The following is a 15,139-nucleotide window of genomic DNA, read 5'->3' on the forward strand; positions in this document are numbered from 1 at the left end:
GCCACACACAGTCCAACAGCGTCCCACAAACGACACCCGCTCCCCCGAATGTGAAGAGCCTTGTGCATCTTCTTGTGCATAAAACATCCTTGAGAGCGTATTTAATGAGTTTGCTCCTTGCGTGTGTATAGCGGCGTAGTTTAAGTGTGTACTCCCCCACCCCGGAGCTTCATCTCCGAACGGAAGAGAGGATGGATTTTCCTCAAACTTTTGCAGCCACAAAAACCGGGAGCATGATGTGCATGCTCTGCTACAAAGATATATTGGTTTGGGTAGATGGATATGAAGTTATCATGTAAATATCAGCTCTCTCCGCAACAAAAAAACCCCTTCATCGGACGTCTTAAACTAAGCTGCAAAACTTTGCAATATCCTCGGCGATATGCAATATGCATAAATTGCACCACAGTTCGTGCCAACGCAGCGCGCGAATTAGCAACATAATGCACATTTGATATAGTGTTGTACGCTGCCTGCCGCAGCGGAGGCAGAGTTTTTAATTTCCATCCATGGCATGGCCATCCATGGCATGTCGGTGCAAAAAGTGCATCGTCTGAAAGAGGCCCGATATGCACGATGCAGTTTTGAGCAGCTGTTTGTTGGTTTGTTTGATTCGGGAGGATTTTTTTCGGGTTTTTTTTTTGTAGCCAAAACGACGAAAAAACACTCCACTACTTGCAACTCTGCAATGCATATCTTCAGTCCCATTCGGGCCGATGGGGTGGTGGTGCTGGTTGGTGGGTTGGTTGTTGTTTTGGGGGTTTTTTATTTATTTTTTCTTCCACTTTCTGTTCGTTGAATAACGATTAAAATTTCGTCTAGCCAACTGACGTCGGTGCATCGTTACAGTTCTCTCCGCTTTGGTTGGTTGGATGGTTGATACCGAAAACCCGAAGCAAAGTAGCTCACTCGCTTGCGTAGGCTCGAAACAGGCTTAAAATGCCATTTTTACCTATTGCCCTGTACATCATCCACGTTCCATATCCTTCCATGGTCTACGGGAAAACCGAGATAGACCAACGACGGTAGAGCTAGAGGGGGTACACGAGCGTCTAAAAGAGGTAAAAGTTATAGAAAGGTGCCTTTTGCGTTTCGTCATTTGTGAAAATATAAAAATCACATATTAAGCAATAATGAAGGGCAGCTCTGGGTGCATACCCCTGTTGGTGTGGGTGCTTGATTGTACATGCACAATCGGGTGCAGCAGCAAAATGCAATGCAATGCACGTTCGGCAAAATATGTATTTCCTCCGTTCGCAGCTCGGGAACACAAACACACACGGATGGTGGGCGAGCCGCAGATAAGGGACTATTATTTGATTCTTCATGGCCAGCCATTCCGTCAGAGTTTTTCTGCGCCCATATCGCACCACACCACAAAATGCAGGAAGCCCGTGAGAAAACGGGGCTCCGGGAAGAGGGTGCTAAAGGAAGCAACAAAAAATTAAGGAACCATCAAATCCTGGCTTCAAATTCAGTTTGCTGTTATTACTGCTGCTGGCCGCTGCCCGACGGAGCGAAAGATGGCGGCGGGAAGGATATTTTATTTCCTATATGCACCCACCCAGTATGCATGCTAGTGAAGGATCCGTTGTCTATGCACTTTCTGCCGCCACTGCTTCGACTGTGTATGCACTTTCGGGTGTAGCATTTTTTGAAAGTAAAATGAAAATATGAACAAAAAAAAGACTCGTGCATGTGCTATGCAGAACTCAGGAGACTATGGCACAGGCACACTTTTTTTGTTGTTGAGGTGTGTGATTAAGGAAGGAAATGAGTTGGTGCGCCGTTTGGTGCATTTTTGGACGAAAGAGTCGGGTTTTTTTGTGTTTCACGGATGTTCTGATGCAGAACGGGTGGTGATGGACGTGAAAGGAAAGAAAACTCTTGATCCTTTCAAAAAGGTGTGGTGAGGACGGGGTGGCCATAGAGGAGGGGTGCGAATGGAATGAGTAAATGCTTTTGAACGTTACTTTAAGATCTTAAAGACAGCGTGGCGAAACAGCAAAAACAGGCCGCCAGCAAGAATGGAGAAGCTTCTTTCCGATGAGTCATCCAGGGTCGCAAGTAACGTGTGTCTAATTCGCGGAGTAGATATGACCGAATGTGGACTTAATCAAGCGGACCGAAAGCAGAGAGCTCTCAAGACATCCCATGACACTTAAATGGTGTGAAAAAAAAAACACACACACAGTGAGCAATGACCGTTTCGCATGAGTCATTCGCGCCCCGCGGCAACCAGCAAAACGATTAATTAATTTGCATCTTGATGCATCCAGAGGCCCACTGTGAGCATCAACCGCGTTCCTTGATTAACGAAACCGTATCATAAACACCAGAGAGCAGGCGAGTGCGCTCGGAAACGCAGTTGAATGAGTCGCCAAGTTTAATTGAAGTCAGTGCGCACTACGGCTGCTTACGCCAGCGTACAACCAACCACACACCAAAACCGGAGGACCGGATCGCTCACTGATACGGATCTTATGGGAACCTCTCACGCACCGATATCAAGGCGAAAGGATTCAAATTTCTCACCCGACCGTCGCTGTCGATGCTCTTCCGGGAGCCGGAAATGGCATTACTACTGCCACTACGGAGCAGACACAGATCGGGGAGGCAGTGAGAGGCATTCGGGCAAATCTGTAGTATGCGAAAGACCACAACGGCGATGAGGGGTGCTGTTGCTTACGGCCAATTGCGCCATATGCGAGGTGGGATTATAGCGAGAGATCTACAATTGAACGCGCGGTACCCTGCACGGTAGTAAGGCAGCACCGGACCCAATTGACGGGGTGAACGAAGAATGTATGGTGTAAGCTTTTCCTTGTTTCGGTTTATTTCCAGTTTCCCGCGCATATTGAGTACGCGCTGGCGAGCAATTTCATCAATTGCTTGTTCCGTTCTCGAGCGCTCAGGAGAAAATGGTGGGACACACTTCAATGCCGCCAGATGGAAGGGACACAGACAGTGCGCGCTGAAGAAGGCCCAGCCATCGAAAATATATTTTCTGATAAATTTGTACCCATCATAAGCTGCGTATGTGCACGGATGTACAAGAATCCGGAGCACACATCACAAGGGGGCTATCCCACCCGAAGGTATCTGGCTGCTCATATGGTGTGTTTGTTCCGTGCGCGGTCCGGCGAGGCGAGATGCGTCCGAACTCCCCGGAAGACGGATTATTGAAAAATTGACCCACAACACAGCATAACATACACACGTACATGAGTTTTGGACATCATTACAAGGGGGAAAAGACATCACCGTACGGCGAAGAAGAAGCAATTAACGCTCGTAAAATAAGTTTCACTCATCAAACTCAGTGCGAGAGCTTTGAAGAGCGGGAAGGACCCAAAACAAACGGTGCTGATGTGTTTTAGAGGTTTGTGAGGCGGGTCATTATTACCGATGAAGCACATCGTCATCATCATCTTGAAGGAAACATTTGATTGCACGAAGGATGCACATTCGATCAGTCGTAAAAATATGCATACCATGTTTCCATCCCGGGGTCCCGGGGTTTCTCCTTCAAGGCGATTGACAGACGGATGCCAACGATCCGGGGTTCCGGTTCAGTGGATAAATAAAACGTTCAAGAGACCGCTCCAACGTTCGTTCCGCGTGACTGCTGATGATGGTGGTTCATTGCATCGATTCGCCACTTACAGCGTGGAAAAACCAATGTGTCTTGAACTGCCCGTGGATTGACGGTTTTGAGTCAAGTTGAGTTGTGCACCAACTGAGTTGTCCAACTGATTCGGGGGCGTCTCACAACATCTCCTTATCGGTACACCACATGGCGGCTGGTATGGTGATCTTGTTAGAGTAAAAGGCAAACTTGAAGCTTCATTCTGCTGTGCTATATTTGTGGTGCCTCTCTAGTGCTTTTATCTTACATTCTTCTCGAGAATAGTCATGAGCAGCGTTCCGAGTTAATGATTCTTGTCTCGTGTAAAGAGGCAGAAAAGAATGGGCGTTTATAGGCATATCCGATTACCAATGCGTTTAATCTCTGTCTCAAGTCTGGAGCTGGAAATTGAACCTCAAACTAGATCCGACGCTTTTAGTGCTATATTTAAATAAACATCAGTGGATACCCTAACTTCCCAAAAAATAAATCAAAATAGCAAAAGCTCCTAGGAATGTAGCTACAACGAAAGGGAACAGAACAAACCATCGTCTACATTCAGCTGAACTACGCTAGGGCCCCATGTAGGTGATCAAAGCCGGTGCAACTTTTTTTAATGGCTCAATCAAAAAATTTACATTGAAATAAACATTTCCACTACGGCTGCTGCTCTAGGGTCTGCTGCTTCACTGTACGCGTACGACACATGCTGTTGCGTTTGAAGATTATACGCTTGCATGTTGGTGAATTCCGTTGCGGTACGATGAACCATAAAAGGTTAAGTGCTTTACCTATAACTTCTGTGATGGGGAATCAATTTAAACGCGGAAAATATTTTACCCGCTGTATTGAAACATGTTTGACGTATGAAAAGATCTTAAAGTAACTATTTTTTTCATATTTAAAATATGATTTTTATACCAAAAGTTGCTCCATACAACACATTTAATTAGACGCCCTCTCTTTCTTGTGGAGGATGGGCTCTTCTTTATTGCGTGTAGGAAAAACTAATTTGACCGATTGTTTAAAACTTTCCCTGTACTGCAATACACATACACGCGCGCGCACACACACGCAGAGCCATAGCTGTCCTATAGATTCTCTATCGTAACAAAGACTCATAGGCTTTGCGGATGGGCTCCTGTGTAGGGATTTTGTAGTATTCGTACATCCCCTCTATCTTCTATGCGCATGTTTACCTTACTAGGGCCAGCAGCACATGGCGCCGGGAGCACATCTAGTAGTGTTCCGCTTTCAATGCGATGTGTATCGAACACAGCCAACCATAGCAACCAGAAAGATGTTGAGCCGGGGGTGGTCCTGGGTAGGTTTCCCTGGCGGGAAAGGGGGTACTACAATTTCGTACTAAAAACTTGATAAAGCCTTCCAGGCATTAATCCTATTTTCTGCTGCTCGACCATGCGTGCGCGTATGCCCGCTCGAATCCACCGAAATCTCAAAGCCTTTCCGTCTGGGCAGTGAAACATAAATGCAATCGAATGCACTCGATGCAGTCGGCAAAAACTACACACACACACACACACACAACGCATGCACCACGCACGTCGAACAGTATCGAGCAAGCTCACGTACAGCCGTACGCACACAGATGCGTAAGCTCACCCCATCCTCCATTGGGATGGGAGCTCCATCAGAAGTGCATGTGCATGGTATATAGCATATATCAAATGGCATCTGACAAGCCTCGCGGACTCTGCTTGCCCTCCCGGACCTGCTGCCTTCCCTGGGCATTCTCGTTCGTTCTCTCACTCTATCTCAATTTCTGGGTGCTCCCTAGAGCTCGGAGATTGGATCGATACCTTTTTGCCAGGAACTGGACATCAATTGGAGCAGCTAGCGCCAGTATCCCTCGCTCCAATACACTACTCCACACTCCTGCCAGAAACTGCCGGAGGTCCAGGTAAAGGGGGTGGGACGTCATTTGCTAAGTTTTTGCCCAGCGCTTCCCATCGTCTATGGTGCGTTTGTCCATCTTTTCGTGCTTCCGTGCGCCAATGATGTGTGCATGTGCCCTTCGTGCACTCGCACCTCTAATGATCTCCACATGCACCAGCAGCATCAACATCAGCGAGCCGATGTTCGCGGGGGCTCGTTTTGTTCGTTCGTTTCATTTGTCCAGTTTTGTATGCCTAGCGCGTTTCCGCCACATCACATCTCTGACCCAACTCCTCCACCTCCAACTTCCCCAGCTCTCTCGTGACCTCGTTCCGCGTCTGGTCAAACAAAACAAAACCCCGGATCCAGCAGAAGGGGTTTTGGTTTTGTTACCGACGACTTGTCGGCGGTGCATTCGACGGACCAAAGCTTATGTATCAGCAGCGAAGCGTGAGTATCCACCAAACGAAGCTGCTGGTGCACCGCGGCCAAATGTATCCACGCAGCAATCGCCTGCATTTCGCCCCGTTACGACCGTGTGTGTGCGTGCGAGGTTCGATTTTTTGCCCGCTTTCTTCTAGGCAACCCTTCGGACATGGTAGGATATTCGTCAGGATACCGATATGTTCAGCAGTACCCGAGATGCTGCATGAAACGTGGAGATGCTGCACCAGCGTTCTCCTGGATCAGCCTACTGCTGTTGCCTTTGCAGGCAAAGTTCATATCCCCCGTCGCATCCGGTGCATTTTGTCGGTTGGACCTACCTCCACCTAGGGATGGGATGGGGCAGATTCATCGTACAGCAGCAAAGTCCAGCCAGCCAGTCCACCATCACAGATGTGAAGTTGGTGATGGTGATGATTAATGCGCTTTTGCAAGCAGCAAAACGCATTGGCAATAATGCTCAGTTGATCTCGATTTTCCTAGGGCCTGAGGTTTTTTTTTACAATCCGCCTATCGTTCTCTAGCGTGTTTCTCTTTCACTTGTGAAGTCTACTTTGGACGACTGTTATGTACGGTTTTTTTAACGATAACGTGCACTTCTTGCATTTTGAGTTTTGGAACAAATTCGTGCATTGTCTGTTTGCTGATTTTTTACGAGTTTTGGTTTAACGCACAAGATTGTATGAATTTGATTGTCGTGAGCGATTTTTATTGAATATTTAGAAGAATATGTCTTCCGAAAGCTATCTCTTGTCTTGACCAGTAATATACAGTGATCATCCCCGAATTCGTTTAATGTAAAATGTCAAAACTGTCACAAAATAACTAATCCAATATCTACACAACGAAATTCAACTCCCAAACACAGCGTTAGATGCTTAGTACATACGGATAAATAATGCAGTTCCAAAATCGATCCATACGCGCGCGACCAGCTCATGAAAGAAAATTTTTGGGGATAAATTAAGCCTATATCTGGTTTTCGCCTCTTCTAGCTTCTGGTTTCTTATCAATAGCAGCGCGATACTATCGTTGTTCCGTCACCCCGGCTACCAGCGCGAGCGTCGCGATGAAATAGCGCATTCGCACATGTATATAAAACGTTCTCAAAAGCGACAGCCTTTCTTCCACTGACACACCATCGGTCCGGTCCGCCAGGCCCAATTGCATTGCACGCTTTCGGAGAAGCATAGCAGCATTTGAAGTAAATAAAGTTTTGAAATGCAATTTTTAGCCTCCACACACACACGCAAATGTGCGCGAGCTCCATTCGCGAATTTGCATAACACACCAGGGGGAACACAGCACACAGTCGCATATTGGGTTTCGGTTTTTGTTCGCGAAAATTCTTCCCTGGACGTACGTACCGCAGCGCACATGGGGCTTCATTTGAATGCACTTTTTGTACGCAGCAGGCGCGGTTTGCAGGACGGCTGGGTGATGCGAGTGGTCAGTGTACTCGCATTGGTCAGTGTACTGCAACTCTACACCCCAGAGCACCCTTTTCTATCTAGTAGTGGTGGTACAGGGATGTAGTGACGGTGATGGCGTAAGGGCTCTATGCACTTTTTCCCGCAGGATTCCGAAAATATCGCGGGTTAGTAAATGGACGTTGCCTAGATGCACTTCTTCACGCTTCGTGATCCACCCCGGCCAGGCGTTGGCTTTCGTTGAGGAAGAAGAGCTGGCGAGGGAGAGTGAGGCGATGTGTGGGCTGGCTGCCTGGTTGGTGTCGTTTTTTCCTCGACCGATGTGATGCTGTGCCGCGCGAATTGTACACGCCCGGAAGGTTGAAGGCAACGTACGAAATGAAGCAGCCAAAAGCTCGTTAGTCCTGTGTGTCATTGTGTGTGGGAGAGATGGGCAGCTGGTGAAGGTGGTGTGGAGTGTCCTTTTTTCTCTCTCTCCTTACGAGCTATAGTGGAGCCCATGCAATCGGGATGCAGTTTGAAGCTGCATAGCCGCGGCATTGCCTGAGCGACAGCGTGTCAATCTTGTCAACGTTCCAGGCAAATAGGCAACGGATGCGGATGAAGCATAAAAGGCACACACTGTGTGCTGTTGTGCCAGCTCGGTGTCGTCATCGAATCTGACCGTGGGGTTAGTGGCAATGTTTCCGCCTGTCGCCGGTTTTCGGTTATCGATCCCGCGACAGGAAGGATTCTGTCGAAGGGGCATTGAGAAAACACGGACCAATAGGCAATGGATGGAATCTTTCGGGGTTTATTCTAGCCTGGACCACCCACCCTAACGCCCCGGGGATCCTCGGCGGCGGGTTGGGCACTAATGCCGAGCATGATTCAATTTATATGCACATAAGCCCAAGCATCGCGAACGAAAAAGCGGTATGTGTGCCACCGCCGCCACTCACGGGATAACCTCCCATTCTTTGGCCCACGAATCCGGCTTTTCCAGGGCTTACCACCCAAGCGGCCCAAAAAAAAAAAAACCCCAACGACTATCAATCGGCGATATAGCTAACCTAGCCTCTCCCAACCTATCCACTGTTCAAGGTAGAAACATATGTACTTCTCGCGCCTGCAGCAACGGAAGCCAGGCACGAAAAAGCCTAAACAACAAACCACAAATGTTTCGATACCACCTCGTCCACCCACCGACCCATGGAGGGAGGCCGCCCACACGTTCGCGCTCCGATATCGATCGATGGCGTCGTCCATTTTGGCAAAGGATGGCGCATCCTTTTATGGTGCTGCTCACAGGCGAAAACTTTCGAAGGCGACAACGAGCTTCTTTCGAGACTGCTAGCAGATGAAAGTCGACATTTTTTATTTGGTTGATTAATCACTCCATTACTTTGTGCCCTTGTGTCTCACTGCAAAGTACTACACTTGCCTTGACCGGTGCTGTTTACCGAACGGAAGTTAACTGTGACCGAGTCCTGCCGTCCTTTGGTCGGCAGCCGGGTGCAGTTTTCGTTCTTTCGCTGTCTGCTGCTACGGTGCATTTAATTGCTCAATGAGCTGCAAAGGCAATGTGCATTCGACCCAACACTTTTCGGAGTCTTGGAAAAATGGCCGTTACTAGCGGTTACTAGCGGGGCTCAGTAAAAGTCCGGTCAGTTAGGGACACGCTCGTTCAATGTTTTTCGTATGAGTATATTTGTTGTTGGAGGTTGGGTGATGATTTTTATTCCCTTTTAAAACGATAAAACTTCTGTGACGAGGTGAAATTATACTCGGCTGCTTATAGAGCTATTACTGATGGTACAGGGAGCACTTCAAATGAGACATCCAGTTGCCAAAAAGAACATCCTCAACTTCGTGCGTCTGTAGCAATGTGTAGTATTAATTATATTAAAGACATACATTTGAATTTTCCCTATTGAGGCTAATTATTTGAACGGTTCTATCTTACCGGACTTAGGTCAACGTACAGTCGACGAATCATTCGCCTGAAAACCAACAATTATTGTATGCTGATATCTAAGTCAAGTTAATATACATGCACCATTTTGTTTGCGTTTCGATTGAAGCTACTAAAGCAGCATCAAACAACAATACGACCAGCGGAAGAGATGAGCACTCCTTTCCTTCATCACCGAAAGCCAATCCTTTCTGCTCCAACAATCCTTGTGCCGCAAGAGACGCAAGCAAATGTGGGAGCTCGTAGTATGCAAGGTAAAGGAAGAAGAATAGGAACAGAAAAAAACTTTCCTCCTTTTGTTTTACAATTAGAACCATCGACTGTGTACGGTTCTCTTGCAGCTCAATGTTGTCAAAGTTTCATCTTTGATTTCGATTCGACGTCCGCAGCAACTCATTACGTGCGTTACGGCTGGCAAAGAACCTGGGGAAGGCTTTCACAAACCCCTCACCCAGCACACTCCTTGCATCATACTACAACCATCGGTGGCCAATATTGTGAAAACTCCAAGCTAGCTACTCAAGAGAATCAATTGCCAGCAGCAAAAATACTCTCTTTTCCATGCCCATCTTAGCTTACTGTTCCGGTCTGTTCTTTGAAAGCCCGGATGCACAGCATATGCGATGGACGCCCCCTAAACTTGGGTAGGGTTGGGTTGGGTTTTTGTGTGCGCCCAATGACGAAAGATACGACTGTGTAATGATACCGTAGGTACTAGCAATTGTAAATGGACAGCTTCTTCTGCCGAGTGTGTGTGCAATTCTTGCAATGATAAGATACTAATGGGCCTGCAGTTCTTGATGATGCCTTTGCCTAAGGATACGGAAAAGCTCCAGCCGGAGTGCAAGAACTAGCCTGCAAGAGTCTTTCTATTCATTTCAGAAATAATAGAAACTAGACATGCGAAAGGCTCGGTCGGAAAGACGTTAGTGGAGGGAGAACTTACCGGGAGGTCATACAACGAAAACCCTATACATCTCTCTACGCATCATTGCATGCATGTTGCTCCTGTTGGCCGTAATACTTTTTTCGCTTTTTAGATTTCTACATCTAGCTTCTTGAGTCGGGCAAAATGATACATACACACAGTCAACCGCTCCAAAGAAACTTCACGCACCAATGGGGGCTGCTGGCTGCTGTTGCTGGAGCATCGGCATCGGCTTCGAATGGGAAATGTAAATTTACACTGCATGATGAAACCCACTGCGCTATCCATCCGCAATGAAAGACTCAAAGCATTACTGCCAGCAACACAAAAAAAAACCTATGCGAGAAAGTACGAGAGTTCATGTTGATGTTCTTGAGGGCGCTTTGTGGCCTCGTCGTATGTATTATACCCGGGCTCCTACTGACATTCTGCACCTCTTTCTTATCATAACGAGAAGATGCAGGTGGAAATGTAAATATGACGTGAAACCCCAACGATAATGGGACCGAACCAAGCTACCGAACCGGGCGTTTTGGTCGGAGAAATCCCCAAGACATTAGCGCTGGGGCGCGCTGGGATGGTGGAGCGAACCGTACATGGATGAAAGATCTGGAGCTCTCGAATATGATTGCAAGAGGAGCCACGTAAGCCACAACAAATGCTGGTTATGTTTCGGGGAGGGCAAAAACTAGGTTTCGCAAAACCAGGCGCCAAGAGAAAAGACGGTAATGGAGAGAAAAAGCAAAATCTCCGGGTACTTATTAGTCAGTCCGGTTTGGTTTCACCTTCTTCGGTGCTGTGGCTTGTGCGGTATTTGGGTTCAACCACGCACATTCTTGGTCGGATGTGTGTGGGATGACTTGTCGCTTTGTTTTTTTGTTGTTACCGCTGCAATCGTCGTCATACGTCATATGCCAACTGGGTTTGGTACATCTGCGTGCGCGTGTCGAATGCGGGAGAGAGTGATGGAAATTGCAAGCAAAATGAAACATTTGTTCGATTTTACACTCAATGCACTACCTCCAGAGTGGAGCAAAGCAAAGCAAGAAGCAATCGGTTTTACTCTTGAAAAGTACAAAAGGAAAAGATAAACGCTGCCATCATAATCAAGCCAGCACCCGCACATGCACTCCATTGCTACAAGATGGTTCGACAATCAATGGCCATTGAGAAGTCGTACTGACGACGGATGGTGGAATGATCCATCGGGTCGGGTTTTTGCAACTCCTATTTGGCAGAAGAAAAACACCTCAAAAGTAGGACATATCGCATAACAAAAGAGTTGCAATCCTTCTTGCCACGTCACACAGGTACACAGCGAGCCTCGGTATGGCCTGGTGTCCCAGGATGCATGTGGTAAAGGATTATCATAACACACTCACACACAATCGTGCCCGGGTCACCTCTTTTGCCTCGTGGTTACGGGCTTCTGACCTGGACCGGCTACCCGTAAAAGGGTGCTTGAATTTCTTTAGCTAATCGATTGCCCGGTGCAACACCAAACGACATCGGACATTGCCGTCAATGCTGAAGGATTACCCGTACCCGTTGTGATCCAGAGCGATCGGCAAGTCCTGTGTATTGGTAAATGTTTACTCATTTGCACCGCATGAGCTTTCAACGCACACCGTGCAGCAACTGGGTCACATTAATCATAATGCCTTTAGTACGAAAACTTTCTCCCAAACGGATTGTCGGAAGATTCCGACCATCTGGCAAGATTTGCAAAGATGATGCATCACGCGATGCGATGATACGGCAAGCTGCAGCTTGGTGTTGATGTTAGGTTTTACCCCTTAAAAAGTATCATGTTTCAGGCGATCCTCACAAATCCACAATACCAGACCAACGTCCACCTTCGTCAGACGTCCAGTGTTGGTCCAAGTTGGCGACGTGCGATATGGCGTGTGTGGCGGCGGTTGACTTAGCTTGCCACAAAAAAAGGTAAATGAAAAATGCAACTTTTCTGGTCCAGTTTTGATTTTCGTGTTAGTAAACCCGTAAACATGTGGTGGCTTCGTTTCTATCGATTTACAAAACCCAAGGAGATCAAGAACTCAACAGCAGGATCTTCAAACATCGGATGACGGAAGGTTTTGTACCACCATTCCGCATGAATAAACACACACAAAATATGCCGATCACGTAAAAAACGCATTAGGCGCAAATATTTCTGTATCACCCATTTACGCTTCTTCCGGTTCCGGGGGAACTTCGAAACCCCTGAGCTCATTGCACTCCACATCTGAAGCGTGCCCGCTACTCCTGCGGGAGGGATAGAAAACTGCTACACCTCACCAAACGCGGTGCGGTATGCCATCGAGGCCAGCAGCAGCATGCGGTAAGCGCGTGTTGGGACCAAAACGCTCTCCAGCAGCAGCAAAAGACCAGGTGTCTCTACTTCAAGTTGTATCCGCGACGCTACCTCACCACTGCTAAAAGTCAATTGGCATAGGGCTGCTGAATCATGTTTACCATCATCTAAGTCAGTCGAACAACCCCAGAAAAAAAGGTACGATTGGACTTGCATCGATGTGATCCTCGCAGAGGATCCCTGAGGGTGCATATGACTGCCGCGAGAAGATCGGTTTAACACTGGCGTGTGTTTCACGATATTTCCATTGATTGAGCGCAGCGCTTTAAGCGAAGGAAATGTATATCCTAATTCACGTTTTGATCTATTTTATTCTAAAAAGGTTCAGGAGATATTGGTATCCCTGAAGGGAAGGGATCTGCAAACGCCTTCTGTCGTTGATCGACCACAGCTTGCATCGAACGATCCGAAGATGCGTGGCGAAGGATGGAAAAAGTAGGAGAAAAAAAGCGCAAGTCCCAGCCTCATCCTTCCAAGGAAATCCAATGCCTTGCGGATGGTATGCGGGCGTGCGCTAATGAATAAGGCGCCCATCCGAAAAGACGTTCCATGCACGGCTCGTGCCAGCGAAACATGATTAGGGATTTCAATAGGGCGCACGCTGCAGTAAATCGGAACGATGAACCGGCTGCAGAGATATCAGTCACAAACGAATCCTGCTGGTATCATGGACATCAAACTACATCGGTCTTGTTCTATGTTCCATTGATTGCATCTCGTCCATTTCCATAGAAATATAATCATTGAGACACATACAACAGCAGTCCGTTGATTCACCGGAAAGGTGTGCAAGTTTTCTAATGTTTTACACACGCGCCACGGGAAGCGAAGGTGTAAGAATCCGTTGCACCGGTAACGGTTCGATGATCGTCAATTTCACACCTTGCCCACCACCTTCAGGCCGGACTCCGTTGAACAGTAATGACATTCAATTATAATTCAATTTGCCATGAAACGATTCCCGCAGCGGTGGCTACTTCCTGTTCCGTTGTAATGGAAGAATGTCGCCTCAGGAGGGGGTTACATTGGAAGCTCATTTTCTAATTTCTTTACCCCGCTGGACAATGTTTGGTGCACGTTGATATAAGTCACGGCGGTTGCAAAGGTACGTTGTTCCGTAACTGTCGCTTGGCTTGACATGAGATTTTTGCTCAAGACATTTTTTGCCACCTTCCGGCGTTCGGAGAAGCGAATGAGCAAAAGGCTGGCAAGCGAAGCGAAAAAGATCAGTCAAGGAAGGATGCACACCAACGGAAGGACACGACATCCTTACGAAATCCTTCCAAGAGGTAGGACGCACCGACAGAAGCAGAAGCAGCATAAACAAAAGCCACCAGGATAAGGTGACAATGTACCCGGAGGAGCATCACCAGAACCAGAAGAAAATAAAACAAAACATACACACGCTGCTCACAGGACATCAGGGACGATGTGTTTCTTGTGGGTCCTTTGCTGTGCTTAATGAATAAACGAAGGACAAGATGAGGGCACCATGTAGACAAATAAATATGAAAGTTCGGTCCCGGTAAGTGGCTTCCGGAAATGTGTGCCGGAAGTGTAGTTCCTTTCGTTAAAAAAAAAAGTTTGAAGCTAGACGGTACTTTAGCAGTTACTTGGTAGAGATGTTGGAGGACTCTCGCAAAAAGCGGAGATCTTCAAATGTATCTTTCTTAATAAATAAGGAAAAATATATAGCTTAAATGAATGTTTTTGCTATTGACGAACTGGTGGAACCCTTCAACCAAAAATTTGCCAACGTAAAAAAGAATTAAACGCCCTCACGCTTAATCGTCCTACAACACACATCATATCGCAAGCCATCTGGCTCGCCCCGTGCCATACCGGAACACAAGGTGGCGCATCGTTTCATGTCGAGAAGGGAACAGGCGAACGAGCGAACAAACAAACTGCCCCCGTCTCACAACAACACTACCGCCCCGGACTTGTGCCACCCGGACACCGGTTGCGTTAGAGTTAAACGACCTCCGTCTATTCCTTTTGCCATCATCGATAATCATCTTCCGAGCAACGAACACAGCAAACCATATGGTATGTCGGTTAAGGAAGGTTTTTAATGTGGCTAAAAGGGACTACAGGACAATGCATCCCTCACGTTCGGAGCTCGGCCAGACACACAATTCTTATAAGAATTCCCCCACTCCGAGACCGAGCCGAAAGTCCGCCTTTCAACGGAACGAAGAAAACCGGAACGCCTTCCGTGACGTAAGCGTTTAAATGGCCCACGTGCTGTTCGTCGTCGTTGGTTCGGGTTTTCTTTCAGTTTCTTTCGCTTACGAACACAATCGTAAGACGTCGTGTTGTTGGTTGCGGTAGGTTACGGGAAAACTTGATCAGGGGAAGAAATCACCCGGTCGGAACCGGCGGCCCTTTCGGAGTGGTGGAAGAAAATTGTGTGAGTTCCTCCGCTAGGTGTAAGTGTGTGCGTGTGGAGAAGTGGGCCAAACGAATTTCCTTAAGAAGATTG

At 47.4% G+C, this 15,139-nt stretch overlaps 1 protein-coding gene and 1 long non-coding RNA gene across 8 annotated transcripts in view; one reads left to right on the forward strand and one right to left on the reverse strand.

The window, feature by feature from the left end:
* LOC118506885 overlaps window positions 1–15,139 on the forward strand; it is a 78,777-nt gene that overhangs the window by 46,724 nt on the left and 16,914 nt on the right. The window lies entirely within an intron of this gene.
* LOC118506883 (homeobox protein prospero-like) overlaps window positions 1–15,139 on the reverse strand; it is a 102,308-nt gene that overhangs the window by 38,189 nt on the left and 48,980 nt on the right. The window lies entirely within an intron of this gene.

The sequence above is a fragment of the Anopheles stephensi genome, chromosome 2, assembly GCF_013141755.1.
Source record: "Anopheles stephensi strain Indian chromosome 2, UCI_ANSTEP_V1.0, whole genome shotgun sequence".
NCBI classification, from domain to species: domain Eukaryota; kingdom Metazoa; phylum Arthropoda; class Insecta; order Diptera; family Culicidae; genus Anopheles; species Anopheles stephensi.